The sequence below is a fragment of the Aquarana catesbeiana genome, linkage group LG06 (genome assembly GCF_042186555.1).
Source record: "Aquarana catesbeiana isolate 2022-GZ linkage group LG06, ASM4218655v1, whole genome shotgun sequence".
NCBI lineage: Eukaryota > Metazoa > Chordata > Amphibia > Anura > Ranidae > Aquarana > Aquarana catesbeiana.
Genome location: NC_133329.1, coordinates 45736053 through 45749386, shown reverse-complemented (window position 1 = coordinate 45749386; position 13334 = coordinate 45736053). Strand labels below are relative to the sequence as shown.

At 44.0% G+C, this 13334-nt stretch overlaps 1 protein-coding gene and 1 non-coding gene across 2 annotated transcripts in view; both read right to left on the bottom strand.

Annotated features, from left to right (window-relative positions):
• The window catches only part of LOC141148367 (uncharacterized), a 636575-nt gene that overhangs the window by 434368 nt on the left and 188873 nt on the right, over positions 1-13334 (bottom strand). The window lies entirely within an intron of this gene.
• On the bottom strand, positions 3545-3738 carry LOC141101877 (U2 spliceosomal RNA). Its single transcript, XR_012235036.1, has one exon. It is a non-coding gene; the product is annotated as a U2 spliceosomal RNA (small nuclear RNA).

Below are 13334 nucleotides of genomic sequence, written 5' to 3'. Positions count from 1 at the left end.
AGAGTCTCCCGGGCTCATGGAAAAAATGCCCAAAGGGAGATATCCCAAATAGTGTTGAAAAACGCTGTATGCTGAGCCCAGGTGCAGCGCCTGTGTGTGTGCTGGGGGCCAAAATATAAGAGACCTGGAACCAAGGGCACATCATTAAATAAACTAATAAAACTAGAGTATATCCATAGATGGAAAAGAGAACTGAATCAAGAGACCTACCTAAGTGCAAAGATGCAGGTGTAGACCGGTGGGTAGGCTGGTAGGTATAGAGAACTAAGATGACACTGGTGAATTGTCTCAAGACCAGGACAACTGCAGTATTAACATGGCCAGGGGAGGTGTGGACACAAGGCATAAGGGGAAAAAGAAACAGCACAGAGGCCCAACTTTATTAATAAGCATCTAAAATGAATCAAACCAAGGATGGAGAGTAAAAGATATAGAAATTCCACTTACTTTTTAAACATGTCTCAACACCTCCTAACTAAGCCGTCCTAACCCCTACCTTCTCTGGTACCGAACGATGCCCATGCGCGGAGCATCGTCGGCGTCAGCGCGGTGTGGAGGCAGGGTGCGGCCGACACTCAGGGGGCCCGTCGTGAGGATCTGGCCCACTGACGCATTGACTTTTTTACATATGATTTGCTTTTTAGTATTTTTTTAATATATATCATATATAAATTGTCACTATATTCACGTTTTTCTGGATTTCTGGAGTGATATATGTAGATTATATATATAGTCAGGTCCATAAATATTGGGAAATCATCGACACAATTCTAATCTTTTTGGCTCTATGCACCACCACAATGGATTTGAAATGAAACAAACAAGATGTGCTTTAACTGCAGACTTTCAGCTTTAATTTGAGGGTATTTACATCCAAATCAGGTTAACGGTGTAGGAATTACAACAGTTTGTATATGTGCCTCCCACTTTTTAAGGGACCAAAAGTAATGGGACAGATTACCAATCATCCATCAAACTTTCACTTTTTAATACTTGGTTGCAAATCCTTTCAATTTCAGTCAATTACAGCCTGAAGTGTGGAATGCATAGACATCACCAGACGTTGGGTTTCATCCCTGGTGATGCTCTGCCAAGCCTCTACTGCAACTGTCTTCAGTTCCTGCTTGTTCTTGGGACATTTTCCCTTCAGTTTTGTCTTCAGAAAGTGAAATGCATGCTCAATCTGATTCAGGTCAGGTGATTGACTTGGCCATTGCATAACATTCCACTTCTTTCCCTTACTCTTTAGTTGCTTTCGCAGTATGCTTCGGGTCATTGTCCATCTGCACTGTGAAGCGCCGTCCAATGAGTTCTGAAGCATTTTGCTGAATATAAGCAGATAATATTGCCCAAAACACTTCAGAATTTATCCTGCTGCTTTTGTCAGCAGTCACATCATCAATAAATACAAGAGAACCAGTTCAATTGGCAGCCATTCATGCCCATGCCATGACACTACCACCACCATGCTTCACTGAGGTGGTATGCTTTGGATCATGAGCAGTTCCTTTCCTTCTCCATACTCTTCTCTTCCCATCACTCTGTTACAAGTTGATCTTGGTCTCATCTGTCCATAGGATGTTGTTCCAGAACTGTGAAGGCTTTTTTAGATGTTGTTTGGCAAACTCTAATCTGGCCTTCCTGTTTTTGAAGCTCACCAATGGTTTACATCTTGTGGTGAACCCTCTGTATTCACTCTGGTGAAGTCTTGAGAAGGGTGTTTTCTTCACCAGGGAAAGAATTCTTCGGTCATCCACCACAGTTGTTTTCCGTGGTCTTCTGGGTCTTTTGGTGTTGCTGAGCTCACCGGTGCGTTCTTTATTTTAAGGATGTTCCAAACAGTTGATTTGGCCACACCTAATGTTTTTGCTATCTCTCTGATGGGTTTGTTTTGTTTTTTCAGCCTAATGATGGCTTGCTTCACTGATAGTAACAGCTCTTTGGATCTCATATTGAGAGATGACAGCAACAGATTCCAAATGCAAATAGCACACTTGAAATTAACTCTGGACCTTTTATCTGCTCCTTGTAAATGGGATAATGAGGGAATAACACACACCTGGCCATGGAACAGCTGAGCAGCCAATTGTCCCATTACTTTGGTCCCTTAAAAAGTGGGAGGCACATATATAAACTGTTGTATTTCCTACACCGTTCACCTGATTTGGATGTAAATACCCTCAAATTACAGCTGAAAGTCTGCAGTTAAAGCACATCTTGTTCGTTTCATTTCAAATCCATTGTGGTGGGGAGATTGAGAAGTGAGGAGAGGGGAGGAGAGAGAGAGAGAGAGACTTTTAGGTTTATATATTATATTGCATTTAGCACATATTGGTAAGTGCACTCTTGATGTTGGCAGCTTCCATTTTGTTTACTTGTATTTTATATACATGTATTTTTTATGAGGTGTATCAGAGGTGTTATTGAGGTTGTTTAGCGCTTCTGACCTGAAGCGGAGACTGCAGTATGGGAGACTGCATTACAAGCAGGCACGCTGACATGCTGACTTTCACTCGCCACCGGTGAACAAACTCCTATTCCCCCCCACCATCTAATAGAAACCTATCCTCTCTAACGGTATAACTGCCCGGATAACTGGACATTGGGAGAGCGGTGAGCCTTTATCCCTGCATGTGTTCATCTGGCCAGGTAAGTGACGGGCTTGTACTCCCCTTTACCTCACTTCTCCTGTCTGCTTTAATCTACTGCCGCTTAGTCGGCTCTGGCAGGATAATGGCGAGTGTTGGGAGTCAAGTATCTATATGGAGAACTTTATACTGCATTGATTTTTTTTTTGAAAGCCCATGACGTGTGAAACACACTTAAAAACTTCACCCGGTGCCAAAAAATTGTGCACACACATAAAGAGTGAAACACAAAAAAGTGCAATGGGTACACAAGCCCTCTAAAATCAGAGGGCCTTGCCCTGAATCCCCCGGGGCGTTAGGCTCCTGATGGGGACAAGGGTACTTACACTTGGTCCATCTGGACGAAACCAGACAGACTCCTTTCTCTGGAGGATCTGCCGAAACAGACCCACCCAAGTACTCGGTGGGGCTCCCCCGAAGGGGGAGACCCCGTGAGAGAGGGCGAACTAAGCCAAAAGGCCATGTCCACCCCCTCCCAAGACTTTCAGGGCAGGCCCGAGGACCTGCAACCCTACCAAGTCACATAGTGCAAACCGTGTACAAAAAAAAATACAAAAACGTGACACACAAAGAAAATAAATAAAAGAAAGTGGGGGAGAAGGAATCAGAGGAGAGTAAAAAAGGTGGCCATTGTGCAATAAAATGGCCAGGTCCTCCAGCCAGGAATAAAAAATGCCTCCGGTCCCAGCCAAAAGGCTCGGCCCAGAAGACAGGTGCTAAAAAAGCGTGTATATGGTGCAGTGACTGTGGTACCACAAATCAAAGTGACCCTCGCTCACAGTGATTTTATGGCACCCCTGGATTGCCACTCCAGGGGCACATACACCATAGGCTTTCAGTACCATCCCCTGACCCACGACCCAGACCACAGCATCCCTCACTCCAGGCAGGAAGGCATGAAGTTCTGAGAGCTTGGTGAGAGTCCTTTACCATCAGGCCCCACCGTCGCTTCCATCACTCCTTCCTAATTATATTTGGGGAATACTGAACCGCTCCTCCCCTACAGCTAGAGAGGAGCCGGTGTTCTCTCCTGAAAAACTGATAAGAACAGATACTACACTTGATCTTAGCCAAAAGGCCTAGAACAGTACAATAATTTACTTCACCTCTGCAGCAAAATCTATTTCACAAATGACGAATGGCTGGCTTTGTGAATCAACAATAGCTTGATTAGCGGCTAACAAGCTGCTAATCAGATCTATTCACCTAAAATGACGTCTCTCTGCCTTCACCCACTGCTTCCTCAACTCCTGCACTGCCTTAAATGCATGCGCTGCCCCCTTCTGCCTTCACCATCTATCCCACCTACCACAAATCCTCAACATCCAATGCAATTGTCACCTCCCCCCGCTGCTTATGTGCGCCTCCTGTTGGGACCTCCAATTCAGCGCCCCCCTCACTCACCAATCCCTGATTTGCCCCTCCATGCAGCTCTGATAGCCTGCTTTCCCTCTACCCCTTCCCACCTGCTGAAGCTGCTGCCCAGGAGATCAGCGAGTGGAGTGTGTCAGAAAAGAGCGCGAGGGGGCTGGTAAACATGTGTTTATCAGCCCCTTTTCTTTCATGAAAGAACAAAGTGATCACGCTGTTCATTCAACACTGACACAGAGTAAACTGTGTTTACTCTGTGTCAGTTTGTTAATGAATGGGATCCTCTATACAGACTCATATCTCTTTAATTACAGTGTAGCCTGAGTTGCAGAGAAAGGGACTGACTGTCCTAAAAAATTAGACATTAGAGTGCTTAGACCCCTGATGTCTCTCCAAAGCCCCCCCCCAGAAAAAAAAAAACAAATATCTGTGTGTGTGCGCGCACGTGTGTGCATATATATATATAAATACATGCGCACACGTGCGCACACACACACACATATATATATTTAAAAAAAAGTGTAAAAAAAAAAACCTAAGGGTAGATTAAGAAGACATGCATCTAAATCTCCCTTGCCACTGAAGCCTGATCTGCATTTGTTTCACATTCCAGAGGCTACTGACAGGCGGTGAGGAAGCGTCATACTACAGTGAGGACATGTTTAGCTGCACAGGTGTTTTGTGCATCCCCATGCAGGCCGTCCCATTGATGTCAATTGGGATACATCAGCTGCACAGGAATGCACAGATGTTCCATGCACTTCTGTGCAGGCAGTTGCATCCAAAATCAATTGGGATGCTGTGGCTGCATGGACACAGCCACTGTTCAAAACTTGACATCTATGTTGGTGCATGTCCCTGAACTCACACTGTCTGCATTTGGGGCCATATACCTACACCTGCACAGATGTCAGATCTGTCATGCACAGGGATGCACAGAACACCCGTGCATCCCCATGCAGGTAAACACGGCCCACCATGGGCGTACGCTTTAGTACACCCAATGTGAACAAGGCCTTAATAGGCATTTTGCAAGAGACTTGAAGGTTATGCTATGTTTATGTGTGCAAATAGGGATTTTATTGTTTTTTTTTTTTTGTGAAAATAGCAATTTGATAAACATTTGTGCAAATATGAGGAGGCCTTAAAAATCAGTAGCATCAGGGGGCGCATGCGCGGCATGGAGAGGAACGGACGCAGCTAAGCAGAGCTCCATCCGTACAGGGGCAAATGGCCACATAAAACGGGGTCAATACCACCCGCATTCAGATTATAAACAGGCATCCCCGCATACCGAACATAGTGCATGCCTGCACCAAGGAAAAGGAGAGGAGGTCTTCAGAAATCCCTCACACAATACCGCCTGAGATCTACAAAGCGTGGCAGCATGGCTAAAGATGGCGCCGGCTCCTTGCCTTCTATAGCAGAGTCTCCCTCCTCTGCTGAAAAACAGCTGAAAAACCCTGTGATATCTGGATTAAAAGGATCAATGGCAGAAAACAGTGAGTACACCCCACTTTCCAAAGCTGAATTGGACATCAGCCTAGACATACTCTGCACTAAATTACTCACTAAATTTCAATCTGAACTGCAAAAATCCACCTCCACTTTGTCCCAAGAGATAGCAGCCCTAGGCTCCCGCATTGATTTACTTGAAAACAAGCATGACAAACTTGAAATTGCTTTCAATGATTAATCCAGAGAACATGAAAATCTCTCATCAGCTTTTACGCAATTACAAGCGCACATGGAGGATTTGGATAATAGGAATAGAAGAAATAATAGCAGGATTAGAGGAGCCCCAGAATCTATTACGGATTTACCAGCGTATACCACTAAACTATTCCTGATGCTGTTGCCAGAACAAAATCCCCAGTCCTTCACGTGCAATCGCATATACCGTGCTTTAAGAGCTAAACCCCCTCCAGACAAACCCCCTTGTGATATAATCCTTTGCATGAAAGACTTTTTAGTGAAGGAAGAAATAATGAGGGCAGCACGGGGTCTCAGAAATATTACTCTAGATGAAGTACAACTACAGTTATACCCGGATATCTCTCAAGCCACCCTGGACAGACGCAGGAAAATGAAGGAAATCTCTACAATTCTTTCCACAGCCAGAATCAGATACAGATGGGGTTTTCCATTTAAGCTGATCATCCCACATAATGGCACAACATACATCGCCACCTCTATTCCGTAAGGTCAGGATATCCTTGTTAAACTGGGCCTATGGAACCCCAACAATCTTCCACGCACCCCATCTACTCCTAGACAAGCCCCGATATGGAACACCCCCTCTCACAGAAGAGACAGACGCAGACTCAGACATGAAGCGGGCCAATGGAGTCCTAATTAACTTTATACTTTCAGGATGAGCCTTTAGTAAATAACATTCACTCTTGATATATGAGTCCCTATTGGTTTTCTTTTTACCATCTCATTTTTTTGAAGAGCTGATATTCTTGTTTTCTTGTTGCACATGTTATTCTTCTTTTATTATTTCAGGCGGAATCTCTTCTTCCTTTAGCAGCTGAAACTGTTGTCATTATCACATAAAGGATTCCAACGCTGACACCTTCAGCCTTAAACTGGAACTGTGTGTATACTTTACTCACCTCTATCTTACTTACACAACAGCACCTATAGAAACTGCAACTCTGTCATCTTGTGTCCATGTATGGCATTACGGACATTCCTCAAATTAACAAGAAAATATAATCTACCTTCCATATACATTATTTAATTCAAATAGCCCGGATTACGCATAAGACACATGTAGCATTAACTCCATTAGGAGCTGCTGATTTTTATCGGGCTGTTGCCGCCACCCATTACCTGCCTTTTCACCATATCAGAAACCTAGAGTCCATGTTGAACTTTGTATTCACAACGTATGAACCAGTCACTTCAGTATTTTTCCAATGCTTTAATGGGAAATAAATGAAAGAAGTAGCAGGAAAGAGGTAGAGAAGGAGTTTCAGGGAAGTTCAAATACCTTTTCCGTCTTTGATCTTTGAGTACTTGAATATCTTAAGGACGAGTAGTCTTTCAGTCCAAGATTTAATCTTTTGCCCAACCGGATAGGCCTCTCTCACTGACCTAGCAGCTGGAGCGTAGCACAAACAAGAAAAGTCTCTGCCACAGACTTGAGAAGAACAATGTAACTGCACGATCCTCTGCCACAGGACGTAGTAGTTTTAGGTGAACAGCAACACAGTACCAGAACCTTTAAGCCGACCCGGCAGTACTATGTGATAGGTTGACTTAAGATTGAGTCACCAGGTCCCTCTCTAGACCAGCGCTCCGCATGATCCTTCCAAGATGGGTCCTCCCCTGGGTCTTCTCAATTGTCCGGCTTCTTCCCGCAGCACAGACAGCACAGGACCATCCCTGCAGTAGTAGTAGTAGGCCCCAGACAGACTTCTGAGCCCACCCACACGCTGCAGAAATGCAGTCCCCTGGCCCGGAGGACCACGAGGTAGGACTCCTAGCACCTACCTGTCGGCCAGGAGGGCCAGCAGGTGGAAAGAAAGAGACCAAGAAAAGTGGCGCCTGTCCCTTAAATACCCCTTCCCAGAATGCATAGCAGGGCACAACCTCCGCCGAGTTACTTCTGGGAAAAAAGAGCACTCAATACACCTCAGCCTGTTGCTTTCCAGCTCCGGTCTGTAGTGACACCGACATCTACAGGAGACGAAGTGGAACTGCACGCAACACAGCCAAGACTGAAACAGAGGCTAATTTAGCCATAGATTAAATCTGAACTATATAGAAAACAGACGACAAACTAAATTTACATATATGCGGTAGATTGAAAATCTACCAGCGCTACATACTCCCCCCACTATAATAGACGTTGTCATTAACGTCTGCCAAAAATGACTCTCAAGCCTGAGAGTAGGTATTTGAACTTAAAACTTGGATAGGAGGAAGGGAAAACAGTAAAGAAAGTGTTAAGCCCTGTACACACGGTCGGATTTTCCGACGGAAAATGTGCGATCGGAGTGTGTTGTCGGAAATTCCGACCGTGTGTGGGCTCCATCAGACATTTTCAATCGGATTTACCGACACACAAAGTTTGAGAGCAGGCTATAAAATTTTCCGACAACAAAATCCGATCGCGTCAATTCCGATCGTGTGTGGACAATTCCGACGCACAAAGTGCCACGCATGCTCAGAAGAAATTCCGAGACCTAAAAGCTCGGTCTGGTAAAATTAGCGTTCGGAATGGATATAGCACTTTCGTCACGCTGCAATGTTTAAAATTGTTTAATACAGCGCACTCTCTTCTTCTTCATAATGCTAGAAGAATGAAGTAGTTTTGCTGCTGATATTCACACAGACTTCTCACAAAACTTCTTTCTTTACTATTTATCGTTATTTCATCAATATATTTTGATTTGTCACATCTGACAAAAAAGATATGTTTTTTTTTTTTTGGTTTGTATTGTTTTCAAGCCTGATCGTGTTGTTAATTTTTTTTATTTTTTGATTTTACATCCTGAATATTTGTGTGTGTTTTGTGTGTCAAGTTACCACAACACCATTATTATCTTGTATGATTTAATCTCAAGGAGGTTGGTGTCTCTTGTTAATTTCACATTGTATTTTAGAAATGTACCTGCCTCCTCACAAACTGTCCTTTTTGAAGGAAAACACACATAGGTGAGTATAATTGAAACAAAAATTCCTTTATTAAGGGCTCCGAACCAAACAAAGAGGGAGGCAACGCTGGATAAACATCATAAATTGGCGAAGCCTTTGGCCCCCAGGGCACACATAAATTCTTTGACAGCAAAATTGGTGGCCTGAGGAGTCCATATATAAGGGAGTGCAGTCTGGTCCAGAAGTCCAAGAGATCATGAAAGCAGCAGATGACATGTATGTTCCCAGGCTGTGGTCATACAAGAGGCTGCATCTTTTGCCAGACCAGACTGAACCCAGGTCATCACTCTCTGGTCTTCCTTCCACGCATCCTTCCCGGCTGTGGCTCTGGTGTTGGAAGTGTGGCAGGAGGAGGAGTAGGACCTGGAGGAGGAGGAGGAGGAGGAGGACCTGGAGGAGGAGGACCATGGGTGAGCTGACAAATGTGGGTTTTGCATGTGAGTTGGCCCCTCAACCTCTTATTTAGAGCTTCCAAAATTAAAAACTCACATAAGAGGCGTTGACCCTCCTCCATTTGCATCATTTTGCATGCAGTTATCTCAGCAAAATCCTCTTCCACACTGTGGAGTGTTCTGAGGGCCTCAGTAGCCTTACAAAATAGGCTTTGTCTTTGAAGGCAGAGGGGAGGGACCTGGGTATCGGGCAGCCTGCTTGGCCCGGCCGCCTCCTTGCTGAGACTTCCCTGTGTATGAAAAAGGGACATCGTTTTAGTTTTTGGTTCATCAATCACAATCAGAAATTAGTATTCCAAACTAACATCTGTTTAACATCATTGATTGGACTACCAGAAATATTTAGAAGAATGCTATACCTGGCTCAAGCTGGGCTCCTCCACATGTTGCTGCCTGGAAGGCCCAGGTTGGGTGTCAGAAGCCTCAGCTGGGGGTGAAGGAAACGTGGAAGGAAGAGTGGAGAGTGCTGGCCTGGGTTCAGTCTGACCTGCCAGAAAATGCAGTCTGTCATAGTACCACAGCCTGGGGACATAAACGTCATCTGCAACTCCTGATCTCTGGGAATTCTGGACCTTCTTGTGCTCCCTTAGATAAGTGCTCCTCATGCCACCAATTAGGATCTTCAAATAGGTGATGTCTGCTGTGGGGATCACCGGCTTCACAAATTGCAGCAAATTATCCAGCGCTGCCTTCATCTTTGGTTCTTATAATCAGGGTGGTTTACCTGCCACAGACAAGGCAGCTTCCTGAACATATCTATGAAGATTGGCATAAAGTCCTGATTATTGACTAGATCCATTTTCTCTGCAAGACACAACACCAGACAAACCCTAATGTCAGGCTAAAGTCTTATAAACTTATCTAAATACAGGACTCAATCTAGAAGCAATATAGGCCAAAATTTAAATCTTACCTTCATTATCATGATCGGCGCCTCCGATACTCCTTCCTCGGCTCATAGATCATACGTACTACGCACGCGTGTTATGCTTTATATACACTGCGCATGCGTGAAACTCCGCCCGCCCCTGACGTTCTTTCTAGTCTATTCCCCGCCCCTTCTCGTTCGGTGCAGTGGGGGAAGAGCAGATGGCCGAGACACAGCAGGTGCGTGCTAATTACAGCAACGAGGAGGAGGAGAGACAGAAACGTCCTGATCCCAGAAGAGACAATTTAAGGCCTCAAATATGTCCTTTGGGGAGATGTTGGAGATGGTCCACATCCTGAAGAGGGCCGACTATGACGGGAAGTATGGACCTTACCCAAACCCCAATGACCGAAAGGCCAAGATCATGGCGAAAGTTATCAAAAGTCTGCAGAAGAATTTCGGGGTACGGCGATCCAAGGATCAGCTCAGGAAACGGTGGTTGGACCTCAAAATCAGGGAGCACGAGCAGTACAGAAGGATCAGGAGAGTGCTGCAAAAAAGTAAGTAGTTGTGCTGTGTTCCTATTCTTTATTTTGATTACGTTCGTGCTGCTCCATGTGCTTTTGTTTACTGTTGTACAGTTTAAAATTTCATGTTCATGGGCACATTGTTCGTTCGTATGAAACATTGTTCGTTCGGCCTAGAAAACACCATTGTTTTGGCCATATGCATTTGAATACATTTTTTCTAGCCTACACTTCTCTTAAAATAATTTTGTCTAGATGGGTTTGTAACTAGAATGTAATGTAAACTAGATTCTGTGTAAGGAGAGGACACTCAGCAGCAGTTTACACATCTGGACACAGGAGCATTAGTGTGGGACACCAGAACACCCTTTTTATTAGGGGGTCCCACACAGGTGCTCCAGTGTATACTATAGGGGTGTCTCCATCTGTGAAGCTTGTACAAAACAGGTAAGTATTCAAGCTTGACAAAGGAAAAAAATATTTCTTCATCTTGGAACTCTGCCATAACAGACAATTGTACCCCACTTCCAAGCAATGTTTCATATTCCTCTTTCTGTCATCAAATATCTGTGTGCTAAGTATATCTATTTTTTTTTACATAGGGGAGAAAAGACTCGGAGGACACCACTCAGCAGAAGCGACAACAGACCCCCCACTTCATGAAGAAGGTGCAATCCCCCAAAGCCAAGCAGAGGAGGAGGAGGAAGGAGTTGTGGTGGAAATTGTCACTACAACAGGTGAGTGTCTGCGACCACAGGCTCAGGTAAGAGATGGATGCCGGCATATTTATATTACATGGTGTGTTTTTGTTTCTCTATTTTTAGGTGATCGTGATGTTGTGGATACAGGTCATTTCACCAGGGAAAGTACACAGATCCTGATCCGGGAGATTATGGGGTGTAATAGGGACTTGGAAAACATCCAGAAAAACATCAATGATGTTAAAAATAAAATGAAGAACATCATTGATGTTTTAGGGAGAGTTTAAAACACCTCCAAATCCCTTCCTTTTTTGTGGTATTTGTAAAGTAAAAATTTTGAAATTTTTTTGCCATTTTATAGAAAAGCCAAAATTTGAAGATGCACACAGTGTGTCAACATGTGCTATCTGCCATCACAGGAGATCAATGTAGGAGTTTTGGAGGTGCAACCACTTCTTCAATAATAAAGTAGCTGAGAGGAAGGGGTTGCACCCACAAAACACGTCCCTTGATCCCCCGTGATGGCAGCTAGCACATGTTGACATTCAGCAATTTGTGTGCATCTTCAAAATTTATCTTTTCCAGGGGTGACTTCACCCCATCTGAACGCAATATCAAACAGTTTCTAAATACTCATGTCTGATATTGACTTCAATTTCTACAAAAGTTGAACTTTGTAAGTTCCAGATTTGTGTATTTCTTGTTTGTTTGAAACATGCCTGTTTTACCTTAAATGGACATTTCAATATTTATTAATGTTACCGAAAAAATTGTTATACAACAAACATGGTGGTTTGTTTTAAAAACCTTTTAGAAATGCACGTGATTGTGCTGGTATTAAAAAGATTGATAATCAAGAATGTGTGGATTATTGTTTCAATGCTTCTCATATTTTGTTAAGGTAAAATTGGTGTTTTCTGTGACAATGGGGGTTATTTCCTAAGGGCAAATCCACTTTGCACTACAAGTGCAGTTTCAGTGCAGGCTCAAGTGCACTTGTAGTGCAAAGTGTATTTTCCTTTAGTAGATAACACCCAACAGTGCTTTTTAAGGTTACACAATCATGACATTTTCAGGACTGCCCACATTTCTGTCAGGGTCAGCTAAAAGAAACACAAGCAGTAAATGTCACCGAAGATTTTAGTAGTTAAAATGATTTTTTTATTTTAAAAATGTCTCAGACATTGTCTGGCATATTGATGGCCTCCCTACCCGCAAAGTAATCAAGGTATCTAAGACGGACCTCGTGGGCACTCGGGGGGGCAAGCCAGGACGGGCACTTTCAAGCGCCGTCAGGGTTGGTTCATTTACTTGAATTCCGGCCTCAGGCCCCACTGAGGCAGCATAGTTGGCAGAATTTCACCTTAAAAAGTTGTGAAGAACACAGCACGCCAGGTTGATATTATTCAGTTTATACTCCGCCATGTGTATGGGTGTAAGAAATAGGCGGAACTGGCTGGCCATAATTCCAAATGTGTTCTCCGCCACTCTTCTGGCTCTGGCCAGCCGGTAATTAAAAAACCTCTGGTCCGGGGTGAGGGTCCTCATTGGGAATGGCCGCATAAGATGATCCCCCAGCGCAAACGCTTCATCAGCAACGAAGACGAATGGGAGTCCTTCCACATTGTCTTCTGGAGGTGGCAAGTCCAAGCTGTGGACGATGTGGACGTGTTTCCCATCAATTGCCCCTCCGCAGTTAGGAAAGTCCTACCGCTGGGCAAAGTGGGAGTCTGCCATTCCTGTGGGTTGGAAGTTAACTGTGGAGTCAAGCAAGAAAAATAAATTAATCATTTTGCACATAAACAGGGAAAGCAGATTAGACACAAACATTCTTGGCCAACATCAGTATAACATTTATTTTAGGGAGTATTTAAAGACAAAGGTATAGGACAAAGGTATAAGGTCCACCTATCAGATCCCCCCCCCCTCCATGGGCCATTTGTAAAATTTTATGGGGGGATGTTTTGGACAGGTAACCATCTCCACTTCATTGAGAGATGAATGCCTAAATAATGTGTATTACTTTGGCCAGCCCCTCCTTACTTTACACTATTGGCAGCCTACTGGACAGGTAAGAAGTGTCATAATACAAAGATATA